The following is a 16,661-nucleotide window of genomic DNA, read 5'->3' on the forward strand; positions in this document are numbered from 1 at the left end:
CTGCCCCCACTTGCACCATGTGTTAATTGTTTCCATACATTCTCACATTTGAAAACTTAATTTATTTCCAAATGTCCTCATAATGGATTATTTCCAGCTTCAACTGTGAAGACTATGTCTAATCATCCTTATTTGACTTGGATTCTATAGGTTTCTTAATAGTAAATTTCCACAGTGATCTGGGGATATAGCATGCAATTTTAATGAATTGTGCTGTTCGTTGGCAAGGATTGTATGATACATTTACTGTATATAGGGAAAAATGGCATGCCATTAATTGCTCACCCTATAACTAAAAAAAACCCCACCATCCTGCAATATTCTCTTTTTTCAAGTTGCAATGGAAGACATATTGGTAGACCTATAAAGCCCTTTGCATGTGTCTAATAAATGGCAAGGATTAAATTAGGCAGGTGAAGGGAACCATGCAACCTGATTCTAACCATGCATCCTTAAGACTTAGTCTTAACATATAGTAAGGGTGTATGCAAAGGTATATAATTCTATGTCAAGAGTGCATCATACTTTTTGGGGTAGCACGCTGTAGTTCTCCATGAAATAGTGATTTAATTTAAAAATAATTAATATTGCATTGGTAAAATAGTTATATGAGTACTCCCTATGTAATAATTAATTTCCCGTTGGGTCCCATTTAGCATGTGAGAAAAAAACAATGAATCTAAAAAGGAATCCAAATTTAGTAGGGAATGTGTTAATTCTAATGTAATCTACAGTGGAATAGATTAGTTTGTACCATTTCAGTTACTCTTACTGTGCAGTCCAGTTTCCAATGAACCCACACAAAACATAGGGAAAGTGATAGTCTATCTTTAATGAATATATAAATATATACAGATATTTCATAGAAATTATACAGGGATCATAAAGCATCTCCGGGAAACTGTTCTCTGCTGTCAAAGAATGATCTAGCACTGCATAAAGTATGTAAGTAGCATCACTTTCAATTTAAAAACACTGTCATATAACTATGGCTTCAAAAATCCTTCAAAAAAACTTTTCAGAACATGTTAAATTTCATTCCCTGTACATTTTTCTTTATAACATTTGAGGTAAGTTATACAATGGGCCTTGGATTACCATCAGTGTTTTTTCCCCTTAAGATTCTACCAGTTTTTGGCCATTATACATTAAGCACATTTTTTTTTCATTTATATGAATTTATTGGATTGAGTGTAACATGTAAAACTTCAGTAAGAGAACTAGTTCAAAAGTTCTCTTGTGGGCTATTGGGTTGAAAATTTTGATGTACAAATCATGGTCTTTTAATACATGTAAAACATCCAGGTTCCCACTTAATAGCAGAATCACTTGGAGAGGTTTCAGTAGAACACGGCAGCTCTGTAGTTTTAGTCATTTTTTCACCTTGCCAAAGCAATTGACCAGAATCATCCATTTCTCTTGTTTTTACTTCAATGTGTTCAATAACCAAAATGTCTTCTGTTTGGGGCTGAAGCATCTTAATGACAATCATCTCCTCTCCTTTGTGATGAATCACTTTCGTGCTAACTAAATCTTGTTGTTGCAATGAGGTCTGTCCCATGCCATTTTCTTCTTGTTCTTGGGATGGAAGCTGCAGAGTGTTTGACGTAGGGTTACTGCTAACAAGCTGGGCAACATTAGGTATAGCTGTACCTGGACCATTAGAAAGGCCATCAACAAAATCAATACTTCTTAAGAACCCTTGCTTATGTGCTAGTTCTTCTTCTTCCTCCTCCTCTTCTTCTTCTTCATCAGCATCTTCCTCCCCCTGCTCTTCAGCAATATTGGTCTCTGCCCTCTCCTTACAGCCTGGGATGAATTTGCCTAATATTGGAGTCCTCTCTTCTAGTTGATTCAGAACACATTTATGTGATGGACAGTGTCCATTGTGAGTACTTAAATGTCCATCAGCTTGGAAAAATGCATCCATATTATCTTCATTTCTTACAAGTTCCCCATCAGAAGATCCAAAAGGAAGAAAAAAATCATCCAGAATATGCTCTAAACTGGAACTAGTTGATTCCTGGACTTCATCATCCCAAGTTTCTTCCTCATCACTTGCCATTGATTCTCCATCTTCCCCATCATTCTCATCTGAGTCTTCTGTTTCTCCTTCTTCCTCCTCATCTTCTGAAGAAGATGTAGTAAAAGAAGAATGGGTCTGAAACCCATCATCATGCATGGGGAAGGGAACATCATAACTGGCTCTCCAGTCATAAACCTTAATGTTGAAAGGAGAGCGAGCAAAATTAATGAATTCATGTAAGAAGTGATTGGTGTAATGGAGTAAGTGAGGCTGAATCACATCAGCAAATGCTTGACTCTCCAGATCATAAATAGTTATGTTATTCAGAATGATGTGCTGTATGTTATTGACTAATGATGCATGTGTTCCACACAGAACTCGCAGCTCACGCTTCAACCAAGGCACTAACCTGTTTAGGCGGACAGGATTCCTGTGAAAAAAGTCCGCTGATATATCTCTATAAAATCCTCCAGTTTGGACATTCCTGACACGAACTCCTAACTGATATAGAGTTCTTCTGAACTTCAGTGTAGCCTGGTCTCGAATTTGTGCGAGGGTTATTCCTCCAGGATGAGATGACCTCCTTATTCCAAGTTGTCTCATCAGCTCATCAAGCGTTCTTATCCCATCTTGTGATTGGAGACCTGAGGATCCTCCATATAAGATCCCATTATCTGGTAGTGCTTCAGGTCTTTGATTAGTTGCTGATCTCTCCCCACACATGCTATAGGATGCATTTTCAAAAGGAACAATGTATTCCTCAAAATCTGTGTCAGATCTTATGGTATGAAAGAAAGAATGGAAACGTTGCTTGCAGAGTGGGCACTCTGCCTTCCTGTCTGACCACTCTAGGATACAGGCAAAACAAAATCTATGGAAACAAGGGTTTAAGAGGGCCACATTCCGTATTCTTTCTAAGCAGATGGGACACCTTGAGTCTGAAGGTCCATCAGTTGGCACGGTGGTGTTTTCATTTCCTGTCCCAGTCAGGGATAAAAAACTACTGTCAGAATGAAGTTCTTCATTTGATGATGCCATAATCTGATGAAGGAGAAGATGACAAAGTCAGTATAAAGGCTTGAGTAATACAATGATTAACCATAAAAACAGTGTAATATAGTAAATGTGACATATATGCATGGATGCATATATACTTTGGGCTATCAGAATATGTATTTTCCCCAATAGTATTGCTAAGAGTTTTCTCACTCCTTCAGAAAAAGACCGCCACTCTACAATTTTTTTTTGAGCATTGTTTACTTACAATACCTTATTTATTTTGTGGTGGCTGTCTTTTCTTCCTTACAATGCCCTGAAATGGCATTATTAGCCTGGAATTAAGTCTTTGTGGCCAATACAGAATGGTGGACAAATTGCCAAGCCAGATGCTGCTGTTGTCATTTATAAAGCAAAAAATGAAATAAGTGAAAAAAGGGATGCTCCCATTATAGACTAAGAAATAAAGGAGAGCTTTTTCTCCCACTCATAAAAAGTGGTAAATTAATGTCTCTTCATACTGACCTCTGTTTTTCTGTCATAAAGAGAAAGAAAACTTTTGAGAAGCTATTTATACAAAGCTCTTGTGTAGAGAGGGATGGGTGGCGAGATAAAACACTCACTCACAAACTGCCTGTCTAAGCATGCCCTTGAAAGAAAAAGCTTGTAGCATCAAACAATATCTTTGGAAAATTGATTCTTCTGTATCCCATAATGGTGGACCCCAGTTTCATTATGTCAACTAGAATGGACAGACCAGTAGGATATGACTGCCGAGTTTCAGTGGCTGAGCTGATAGTATGATTTTCAGCTCAAAAATGCTAAAGTAAAGAATGGACTGGAAAGGCAAGAGTTCACTGTCCTCAAATAATCTCATTCCCATCTTTAACCGCTCCTTGCAAGTTCCCCAATTCTGCTGCAAAAAAATGTAGGCCAATGATGCTATCATATTTCTAGCAGACAGCCCAGGGTCTCACTATATCTGCAGGGAGACAAGTTTAGCCCTCAGGCTGAAAACATCCACCTGACCCTGACTAAAACAATGTGTATTTCTAAGATAGAACAGCAAAATAAAGAATAGATATTACAAACCAAAACTATATCAGGTTCCCCAACCTTCAGCTGCTTGGAAACAGGACACAGCAGCCAAAGTGGCAGTTATAGAATCATCTAGGACAGAAAATTCCAAAGTGTGCTATTTGTTGTACAGAAAATGATGTCAGATATGTTCCTGGAGGTGGAGAGCTTGTGGTGTTAAATTGTCTCTCTGCATCCATAGCTACTGCAGCAACTAACATCGCTAAATTGATAATAAGCTCATAGAACGAACCTTACAATGTTGGCATGGTAGAACTCATTTAAATCCCAAATCCCAGAACTGTGCGCTGCAATGTGTTGCTGTAAAACTGAGATCTGTGATATGTGGTCTCAAGGGTACCTGTCCCTTCCCCCCCTTCCCCAATATTTTGCATATTGAGCTAAGAGCCCATTAAAGTATTGCTGCAAAACTGTAGACCTCAGAGACCATTGAAATATTGATTTGAAAGTGTAATTTTTCATATGACAGGAAGGCAAAGTTATTAAATACAGAGGGGATAATTACATAAACTGTATTTAACTAATTTAATTTTAATGATACTGAAATTCAATTAAGTTTCATTTTCATCCTGGCTCTCTGATTTCTTTATTCTGTCCTTATGCAGTATTAGGAGTGCACTACCAAGATGGTTTTTGAACGTAACTTCAGCTCAGGAAAGGTTGTATGTTCCTGACCTAAAAAAATGTAATATTCACGTAAGTGTAATATTTATCTTGGTGTTTATTTGAAGTAATTTTTTTTAATTAAGAAATCATTACTGTCTTTAATATATAACAGGAGAATGTCTATGGAGATTCTCAGTCATCCAGGTCATAATTATCCCAAAGATGCTTTTCACGAGGCAACTGGACTTTCTTGTTTTTCTTTGAAGACATTTCACTTCTCATCCAAGAAGTTTCTTCAGCTCTGACTAGGATATACTAGGAAACTTTTTCAATTATCATTTAAATCCAATAGAAAAAAAATATTCTGATCCCTGGAACTATAGTTGGCCTAGATATATTTTAGAAGACATCTGGATGCTCAAATAGATTAAAAATCTCATTTTTAAATAGTTTTCTGCATATATGTTAATTGTTATGTGTTTGTCAATGCTATTTTATTTTACATTTACCACTCAGTTCATGCTTTCGGTGTGACAGTCTTGTGCTATCGTATCGGAGCCCTCAATGTATAGAAAGAGAAGAGAAAATGCCTGGACATCACTAAGATTTTATGCATTTTGCAACACAAGCTACAATCAAGTAATCCAGTGGTCTCCAATTCCTCCTCTGGATACGATTCTTTAGAATGGGACTTCCAAGCAGAGATCAAAAGCCAGCAGTTCATAGATCTCTCCTTTCCCATGGAAGTGGATGCTTCCCCCTAGTCTGAACATACTGCTGAAATCTGCTGAGCAGCTGCACAGCTCACACAGGATGGTGTGAATACAAACCTGATAAATAATGAAAATATAACTGACATTATAACCAGACAGAGCCTGCTTACAACACAAACTGCCCTTTCTATTTTTGAGCTGTTGTCCAGAGTTAACACCAAGTGGTCTCTTTAAAAGACATCTTTGTAAAGCTTTTTGAAAACCAATTAAATGGAAACTTGGCTAACTGACAGATCTCCTGTACAAAGCATGCCATAGAAGTGGTTGGCAGAGAAGTTATGACAACGTTATCCCTACATCAAGGAAGAGAGTGGTGATCAAAGACAACTCATCACTTGTGTGGGAAAATATGAGAAACAGAAACTAAGGGGGGAGAGGCATTTAAACTACACATCCTACTTACAGCTTAAACAAACCACCTACAAATCTTAAATAGCAGAGCAAACAGAGGACAATATGGATCAAAAAGCAATTACCTTATCTTTAAGCCAATTACTACCCTATGAAAAGCAGCTGATTGTTTTACAGTAGCCGAATGGCTTCCACCCAACAGAGACACCAAGCAAATTTTTCTTACAGTCAGGCAATTCACGGTCCCCAGCATGCTGTCTAAAACAAATCTTCTTGGTCTATTTTTTCCCCAGTTGTTTTCAGTACATTTCTTTTGTTCAGAGGAACTCAGCCTACCCTTAAGCCAACCTGACCCAGAGAACATGGCACTTTAAAGCAGGGGTCCCCAACCCCTGGGCTGTGGCCCGCCTCTGGGCCTTGAGCCATTCGGAACCAGGCCACAGAAGTGGCGGGCAAGCGAGCGTATCCCCACTTGCTCAAACAGTGGGCAACTGCGTGCATGCTCCATTTACATAGAATCATTTCCTCTCCCCCCCCCTCCAGGTTCAACATCATAGTACTCCATGATTACTACCAGACATGGTTAACTACCAGTGATGAAATGTTCACCTATCAGGTTTCAGATCATGATCTAATGCACAAATTCAAAGACAGAAGGATAGCCTGAGGAAATATGCATACTTGTGAAGGCAGAATTGAGCTGCCAAGAGTAGGAACAGGCCCTCAGAGAAGACCCCTTCTATCTTTTAGATATTCAATTTAAGTATAAATCATCTGAAGTTGCTAAATGTACACTTACCTTCATATCCCTTTCCATGCTTCTCCCCCTGATATCTGGATGCAATTAGAAAAGGTAGTCTTAAATATAAAATATCCCAAAGTTGATCCTACTGAAGGACATTTATGTTAGGATGGGGACTTATTTGCATGATTCTGCCCAGACCTGAGGATTATTTATTAAATGGTCCATCCTGGCAAGTAAGAAACTCTAAAATGGAAATGGTGGGCTCTAAACTGATCTCCTTTACCTATACTTGAAATCTCCATATTTTCTTTATGTATTACTTTACCTGGGAATGCTAGTTTAATGCTAATGCTAATTTTAATGCTAAATGCTAGTTTTTAGAGCAAAGTATCCTGAATTACACATGTGTCTCAAGAGACAAATCTATCTTACACTCACTGTTTACATAATGGAGGATGATGGTGACCATTGGCAAATTGCAGTTAACTTTTATGGCAATTTTGGCTTACGACTACCTGTACTATACAACAAGAGGCTATTTGCTAACAAGCAAGCTAGAAAGGCTCAAATGCCAGTGATTGAGAAATTGCTAGCTTTATGAACTCTGAAAGACACAGTCTTTGGTGAAAATATGCTACTCCAGATCCAAATGGAACTTTTACCATGCCATCTGTGTTACATGTTTAAAAAAAATATAGGAAAATTGCCAACTAAAAACTGACAGCCCATAAGATCTAATTGGTTCAACCTTGATTGCTCTCAAGAAAGATCCTAAAAGCAGCTATCATTTGGTTCAAAGAAACCCCCTCACCAAACAACCACATCAAGATATTAAACTTAAATGCAATTACAAGAAACCAATAGCCATCAAGAAGGCTCAATATAAAGTTACAGTTTGGTCTGAGCAAGAAAAGTCAGGAAAAGGGTCTAGCTCAGTCATATTTTGGAATATAGTATCTGGTATACTGAAGCAGTGTAAGCTTCTACTTGATATCCCCATATTAGCTATGTTTTTATACTAACTTATTTGCCAGCTCCAAAGAGGATCATCCAGAAATGATGACTACTGAGTTTTTGACCCTTGATAATCTCCCTCCTTGGCCACCAGTGTCAGTGACATAAATTAAACACATTATTCAGTCACTGTAACCCAGACATGTCAAACACAAGGCCCGGGGGCCGGATGCGGCCCGCAAAGTGGTTTCATGTGGCCCACAAAGCCGTCCTGGAAACAGTGAGGGAATGGCCCCCGCTGCCTTGGCTCTGGCCCAGGCCGGCCGGGAGCCAATGTGCAATTTTGTGGTGGCCATCTATGCTGAAATGCATTCAGTCTTAGCTCCACAAGGCCATCTGGAAACAGCGAGGAACCAGCCCCTGCCGCATCGGCCCCATCCCCTGGGTGCATGCTGGGGAAGTGTCACCCTTTGTGAGGAATGAATAAATGCACCATCATGTGGAAGTGGCCAGCAAATGGGCCTCGCCTACTTCACATATCTGGCTTGATGGGCTCTGCCCTGGTCCCACCCCTTTCTGCCAGAGACCCTCAGATCTGTCCCACTCCTGCCCAGGCCCCAACAGGCACCATTGACGCAAATGATGTAGAGCTGACCACGCCCACCCAGTAGGCCACACCCACCCTGGCCACACCCACCTGGCCCCCCACGGGCAACCGCAATGCTGATGCGGCCCTCAATGAAATTGAGTTTGACACCCCTGCTGTAACCCATCAAGGCTCCTAGTGAAGTCTTTCTAGCCCCGGAGCTTTTCAGGATATAATATGCCCAACAAGTCCTGCTAAAGTGGAGCCCACCATTCAATGTGTGTGTGTGTTTATATATACACATGCACACACAAATACACACACACACATATAATAGCAGGTTAGAGTTTTGCATCATAGTTCCCATATCAAAGAAAGAAGACAAGGAAGACCCCCAAAATTACAGAACTCATAAATCTTATTAACGATTGCAAGCCACCCAGAGTTAATTTGAGGCAAGATGGGTGGTCAATAAATTTTACAAACAAATAAAAAACAGATATTGTTTAATCTTCATGGTAATTCCAGAATTTCTGAATTCTATGGATGTTCCCATGACAAAAATCCTTAACAAAGACATCAACATCCTTTTGTATTCAGATTATAGGGTCCTGTGGCATAATCTCAAGTAGGCCTGAGAAGACAGATGAAGAAATATGGTGCCTAGTGCACTACTAACTTTTTGACCATTAATAAGACTAAATTCAAAGTGGTAGTTATTGGAAAACAACAGGCCAAATACAATTGGTATTTGCGTTGGGAGCCTATAAAACAAATAGATTATTTCTCATATTTAGGAGTGGTTTTTACAGATGCAGAATCTTGAGTCTTGAGCCAACCACTTTAAATGAAGTTCTATAAAGGCAACAGCCATATCTAAAATGCTAACTAAATTACTCAGTTATAACTACTCAAGCACTCTGTCCCCATTTTAAAAGTCCACAAGGCAAAAATGGTACCAATACTAAAATGTGACACAGATCAGCGGGTCTTATCAAACACTTCCTTACTTGAACAATATCAAGTAGGCTTTTAAACTATTTTGGGAACCAACAGGAATGTACCTGCAGCAGCAGTAAGAGTTGAAACAGGCACCCCTTACATTTATATTCCAATGTTCCAATCATCACTTTTAATTACTAGTGAAGGATCCTCTCAATGGAAACTGAATATGTCTGAAAGAATAGACGGACACACTTCAATCTACCACATGGATCAATCAACTTCTCCAAATCATCTCACATCATGGCTTCTCAACTCAAAATCCATCCTCATTTGGATATCAAGCCAAAGAATATTCAAATGAAGAATTTTGGATGTTGACATCCCAAAATCTGTACATTCTTACCTAAAGATAGTTGCTAATATTTTGTTTCCTTTTTGTCTTGTATCTCTCTTGATCTACCCTGAGGTCGTCTTTAGCTTCCTATTCTCCTCATGTCCCATGTCTTTCCTTAAGGATCCATCTCTCTGGATCAGCTAGGGATAGGCAACATTCTGAGTGATTATTTTGATGACCTCATAATCACAGACATAAAAACACCCAGCTCATAATATTGCCATTGCTGGTGATCCCTATCTATGAAAAGTTAAACACACACTGCAATTGCAGTTATAATATCTGAGAACTTGAAGTTGCATTGGAAAAGTTAGGCCAGTTTATAAGTAAATTAAGTGGATATAATGTTTTTGTTCAAACAGTATCTCATTCATTCATTTACACTTTTACAGTACATAGGAGTTGTTTTCTCTTAATGTTCCTACTTCGGAAACCTATTTTTCCAAGGTACAGTTAGCTAAAAGAATGGCACATGGACTAAAAATGAACTATAACAGCTTAAAGAAAAGTGGTTTTTTTATTATTTTACAAGAAAAGTACTTTGCGATTAATTTGTTGCTCCATCTAATTTATACATGGGGCTACCCAGGTTTAGCTCATGAAAATAAATTGCCATTATTATCATTTAGCCAAAGTTTAAAATATTATGCTTCATTTTAATTGGAAAACTAAATGCCTTTAATTGATTTGTATTAAATTACTAAATCTTAAAGACTCCAACCATCACTTGATCGTAACCATTATTTTTTCTAGCCTTTATTAACATAATGCCAATGCATAAATTTATTTTTTTTCCTGTTGCAGCTAACCACTAAGCTTCTATGCAAACATAAAAAAATATGGATTTTAACTTCTGTTCTAACTGACATCCTTAGGCTCTTAAATCACTTTGAAAGCATGGATTAGGTGGGTTTGAATAAATTAATAAAAGTTGCTAATGTAAGCTAAATTATTTTAGGCCACCACAAAAAGGAAGCTATGCTGGAACTACATAACAGTTAGTGATGTTCAGTTCCTTCTAAACCCAGACCATGTTATATTATTATTGCACTTCTTAAAAGGTGTTATATTATTATTGCACTTCTTAAAATTCCTGGGATGTCAGCATTTGTGCTGTCCTTGGTGCTCTCTGAGCTTGAATACTTAATAATAATAATAATAATAATAATAATAATGATGATGATGCTGATGATGCTGATGATGATGATGATGATGATGATGATGATGATGATGATGATGATGATAAAGTTGGAAGGGACCTTGGAGGTCATCTAGTCCACCCTCCTGCTCAAGCAGGAAACCCTATACCATTTCGGACAAATGGCTGTCCAGTTTCTTCTTAAAAACTTCCAGTGTTGGCGCATTCACCGCTTCTGGAGGCAGATTGTTCCACTGGTTAATTGTTCTCACTGTCAGGAAGTTTCTCCTTAGTTCTAGGTTGCTTCTCTCCTTGATTAGTTTCCACCCATTGCTTCTTGTCCTGCCTTCAGGCGCTTTGGAGAATAGCTTGACTCCCTCTTATTTGTGGCAGCCCCTGAGATTTTGGAACACTGCTATCATGTCCCCCCTCGTCCTTCTCTTCGTTAAACTAGACATACCCAATTCCAGCAGCCTTTCCTTATATGCTTTAGCCTCCACTCCCCTAATCATCTTTGTTGCTCTTCTCTGTACTCTTTCTAGAGTCTCAACATCTTTTTTTACATCGTGGTGACCAAAACTGGATGCAGTATTCCAAGTGTGGCCTTACCAGGGCATTGTAAAGTGGTATTAATACTTCACGTGATTTTGATTCTATCCCTCTGTTAATGCAGCTTGTTTGCAACCATTTCATTACTTGATAAGGTAACATCATCAGTACTAATGAGTGTGGGGTTTGCTCCCTGTTTCTATATGGTAGCTTGCCCTGGCAGTATTGGTGTGGTGTGGTTCTCCAAATAACAGATTGCACCATTTTATAACATAGAAATTCCCAATGGATTTCTTTCACATCCTTAATATGTACTGTAGATCTAAATTTAGAGGCAGGATAGGCCCAAAACTTAGCTCTACCCATTTGCGCTAGATACAGGCACATAAAGATCGGTTGGCACAATTCATCAAATATTTTCATGAGAAGCATAAAGGCATTCTTTCCTCTATTTAAAGAGATTTATTATTCTAGAAATATTCAGCCTCACTGATCACTCTACTCTGTAAACAATCTAACATAAATAAATCAAGGCTTTTCAAAGTAAACAATATCTGAAGCAGGAAATTTGATGTAATGGGATCACCTCCTCTGGAAAACAAAGTAAAATCACACTTAAAATGGCAAGGGAAAATGCATGTAGCTAAATTGAGATAATTTAGACCCTCCAACAAGATTGGTTCCTAATCTTGACAGTGATGTAAGGTCCTTGTGGCCTCACTGCTCTTAAATTAATCCTTCTTGTTCTCAACCTCTTTTAATTTCTATGGATTCCAGTCAGTAGCTTGCAAACTGCATCTTTATAATGAGCATAAAAGGTGATCTCTCATATTTCCTTCTGGTTAATAACTTGTTTGGTAAAAATACATTATGTATAGAATATTAATGCACTTTCTTTGTCTTGTTTCATATCTCTTTATCAACTTGTCCTTGAACTAAGAATTTAAATAGTAGGTTGATGTTTGTGTTCTTTAAAGCTGAATGCACAAGCTTGGGGTAATCATTCAATTCATTTCAATGTTGCTTAGCACTGCACTGAACTATTTGATTTGGTTCTTGGTTTCTGATATGGAAAGTGGGGTACAAGAAAAGAAAACAACAGATATTGGACATTGCATATTTTGAAGAGATATTAAATCGCTGTCTATTTTCCAATGTCTGGGGCAGAGGGAAGATTGAACCTCTACTGGATAGGTTGTTTGGGGTGATGTTCGTGATTCGTTTGGTCTTTTGGTTGGTTTCTTTATATTAAGCCATCCAGAATTGTTGGAGGTTGGTGGCTTTACTGTTTACTTCATATACTTTAAATTTGTTGGGGACATTTTAGGAAGTCTATGTTGCTTGTGCATCTTTCCAAAAACGATGAAAACATTTATGTAGCATTTAAAATGAGGATTGTGAGCAACAGGATTTTTTTTCCACTGAGAGAAAAGTTTAATACCTTCTAAATTGTACTGCTAGATTATATGTATTCTTCCTAATTTATGTATGTATTTGCCAACTATCAGAGCAGTGATTAGGTGCCCAGGCATTTTTTTTTTCTTTTTTGGATTCAGAGACAATAAGCACACCAGTAAATAGAGGGATTTTAAGCTTTATTATTTGCTCAAGTAAACATTTAAAAGTATAACATAAAAAAGCATACATACAAAGCAAGATGATGCCTTAAGCTGCCAGGAATTCATAAATAATGACAGCAGGGATACCAGATATGCAGCCAATTGCTAGCTAATGCTAGTTTCTGTTGCAAAAGCTCCTCCCTAATAATAACCCTGCAATTTTTATCAAAATCTGGCACCATGATTTCATGGCCCTGCTATGATCAGGAGACTGCAAGACCTGATCTTAACTGATTGGCATATGACTCTGGGATAAGAATCCAAAGTCTGAGATGTTAGCCAAATATGGCTTCCTAGGCTCGTGCTTTGGCATGCATACTTTCCAATGAAACAGAGACAGGAAGATCATTTTATTATGATTTATTCAGAACATTCTGACTAATAAGGATTCCTCTCATCCAAAGAGGGAACCTCAATCCTCAGCTTTCAGTCCCTCTTCTAGTTAACACATCAAAGAAAATGGTAGAGAAAAGTTGATTGGACAGGACAAAAGTAACCCCTTTTGTGGTAAATCAGCTACACGGAGTTAAATAGCCATTAAACATATTACATGTGACAAAACATATGTCCATTTAAATGAGGTATGACAAAAGGTATGAGGTGTTAAATTTAAGATGTCAGTGATGAAAAAAAGTCATCAGGCTGTTTGGAGTTCACTGAGAGACAAATCAAATACCAATTAGCACTAACAGCTTTCCCTTATCGGAGGACAAACTCCAGACATCCCATCCTATCCTGACTTGAGTAACAAAGACAGTATTTTAGCTTGAATTTTAGGAATGATAAAAGGTATCAATCAAACCATTAGCATCATTTAAAAAGAGAAAAATAAGTCAAATTAAAATACAAAATAACTATGTTAGTTAGCAAGTACAATACAGTACCACAAACTACATACTGTTGGTTCTACAAAGTCGATCCTATGTGAGCCTCAGAGACTTCCACAGTGGGAAACGTTTTGAAGCTAAGATTCCCCATCACCTTTCTCCATTTTTCAGCAAGCAAGGATTAAAAAACAAGCAGGCTAGCTCAGAAGGATCTCCAATTTTTTAGATTTTTCTTAAAATGAAGGAGAAATCAAAATATGTCACTGATTCCTCGCAACAATGATGGCAATTCCCCATTGTCACTATAATAGATTGGAGAAAAGATAGCATTATCTAACAAAATGAAATTCAATGGTGAAAAAAGTAAGGTTCTACATTTAGGCAAGAAAAACCAAATGTACAGGTATAGTATAGGGGGTACCTTGCTCAATAGTAGTAACTGTGAGAGGGACCTCGGAGTCCTAGTGGACGAGCCAGCAGTGTGCTGCACCTGCCAAAAAGGCCAACACAGTGCTGGGCTGCATTAACAGAGGGATGGAATACAAGATCACGTGAAGTATTAATACCACTTTACAATGCCCTGGTAAGGCCACACTTGGAATACTGCATCCAGTTTTGGTCACCACGATGTAAAAAAGATGTTGAGACTCTAGAAAGAGTACAGAGAAGAGAAACAAAGATGATTAGGGGACTGGAGGCTAAAGCATATGAGGAAAGGCTGCTGGAATTGGGTACGTCTAGTTTAATGAAGAGAAGGATGAGGGGGGACATGATAGCAGTGTTCCAATATCTCAGGGACTGCCACAAAGAAGAGGGAGTCAAGCTATTTTCCAAGGCACCTAAGGCAGGACAAGAAGCAACAGATGGAAAATAATTAAGGAGAGAAGCAACCTAGAACTAAGGAGAAACTTCCTGACAGTGAGAACAATTAACCAGTGGAACAACCTGCCTCCAGAATTGGTGAATGCTCCAATACTGGAAGTTTTTAAGAAGAGACTGGACAGCCATTTGTCTGAAATGGTATAGGGTTTCCTGCCTGAGCAGGGGGTTGGACTAGATGACCTCCAAGGTCCCTTCCAACTTTATTATTATTATTATTAAGCTATTATCTATATATTGTCTAATGTATATACTGTATTCATTAAGTAATTGTATCCTATTTGATCAAATTACTAACAATAGTAGCATTTATGCAGTATAATGGGATGAATTGAGGAAGGAGATTCGCAGGAGGGAGAGGATGCATTCCAAAATAGTAAGAGGCAACTCAATTCAGATGTTATGCATGAAAGGAAGAGGATGAAGACAGCCCCTTTCTAACAATTCACAAAGTATATTGTAGATGCAGATAATAGAAACTTCAATCTGGCAAGTTTTTATCTATAGGTGTGAAACAATAAAGAACTCAGCTTGGAAGAATCAGGTGTTAGTCTTAGTTTGAAGCAATTTATCCCTGCTGCAATGGTGTTATTGTTCCGAACTGCTGGATAACTTAAAATTAGAAATTCGGCATTCACATTAATTTAAAAATAATAAAGTTGAATGGCAGGGCTTAATTTCTTTGTTACTGCAGTCAATGATTCTAATTACTTTCTAAAGCTGGTATTTGATTATCTTCATTATTTAGATTCACATGGTTCTGCCAGAATGAAATCTGTACTTTGATTACCTGGCAGTCAACCTTGTTGAATTCCATTGTATTTACATTTGAATAGACATATAAAGAGTAGTTTTTTGGCCTTATCAGAGAAGGGAAGAAATCAGCATTAAATTATGTACATTCTCCAATATTTTGAAGAGATATTGGTATAAAAGGAAGGACTCTACAATTATATACATTTCCTGCTTTAAAACTCCACACATTCTTTTAATGAAAGGTATGGATTTGCTGAGTGAGAATGGAGCAATCTTTCCTAAGACACATAATCAACGACTAGAATTAACTATTTTCAGATACAGTGATGTCCAACAACTCTCAACTTTCCTGTTTGTTCCAGCCCCACGTCTCAGTCCCTGCTTTCTGTTCACTAAAATGGAGGCTGGAGAGATCTTGTCATAGTATGGAGTACTTAACAAAGTGAGATGGTGATTGGTCTCATGTTGTCTACATGCCTTGCTGTTTCCTTTTCAGCTACAAGCACCCCATCTTGAGAGTTTTTATGGAGAACATACCCTCCAATCACAAAAGGGTATGTCAAGTCATCTGTAACTCAGGAGCTGCTCATGAAATTTCCCTACTGAAATTTTCCAGGCAGAATTTCTTCCAGTTCTTATCTTACAAACTAGAATGTATCTTATGAAACTTTCTGTGAAACCTTCTACCAACAGGTAGGACTTTAATGGAGGATTGATTAAGTGATTCATAAGCTGCCTGCCTCATAGAAGTTAACTCCCTCTCTGCTGAAGCCAGGAAGAAAAATATATCTCCCATCTAACTGTGAATCTATTGCAGCATTTAAACTTGTAAATGCTTGCATTTTTAGAAAGAGTTTATAGATAAATCAATATTCATACAGATGCAATAAAAATGCTAAAATGCTGGGAGACAAACTCTGCAGCAAGCAGGAGATCAAACAGATTCCTAAGCAACTAGCCGACAACTTTGTCATCCAAAAGGTAGAGGAGGGAACTAGAAGTAAAGCTATACAAGACTTCTATTCTTACTAATAGAGAAGAAGTGATAGAAGGAGTTGAAGTTGCTGGAACCTTGGGGGAAAGTGACCATGTCATACTGGAATTCAATATAATGCAAACACAAGCAATAGAAAATAATTCAAGCAATGTCTTAAAGTTCAAAAGAGCTGATTTTAACAAATTCAGAGAGAACCTAGGAAAGATTCCATGGATGAAAATCCTAAAGGGGAAAACAACTCAAGAAGCGTGGGAAACTCTGAAAAATGCTGTCATAAAAGCCTAATCTAGCACAATACCACTGAAAAAGAAAAACAAGAAAGTCAAGAAGAAACCAGCATGACTGCACAAAGATCTCTCAAACAAACTGAAAGACAAAAACGACAAGTACAAAAAATGGAAAGAGGGGCACATAACTAAGGC

Source organism: Protobothrops mucrosquamatus, unplaced genomic scaffold (assembly GCF_001527695.2).
Source record: "Protobothrops mucrosquamatus isolate PMUCROS unplaced genomic scaffold, P.Mucros_1.0 scaffold2482, whole genome shotgun sequence".
In the NCBI taxonomy this organism is placed as follows: domain Eukaryota; kingdom Metazoa; phylum Chordata; class Lepidosauria; order Squamata; family Viperidae; genus Protobothrops; species Protobothrops mucrosquamatus.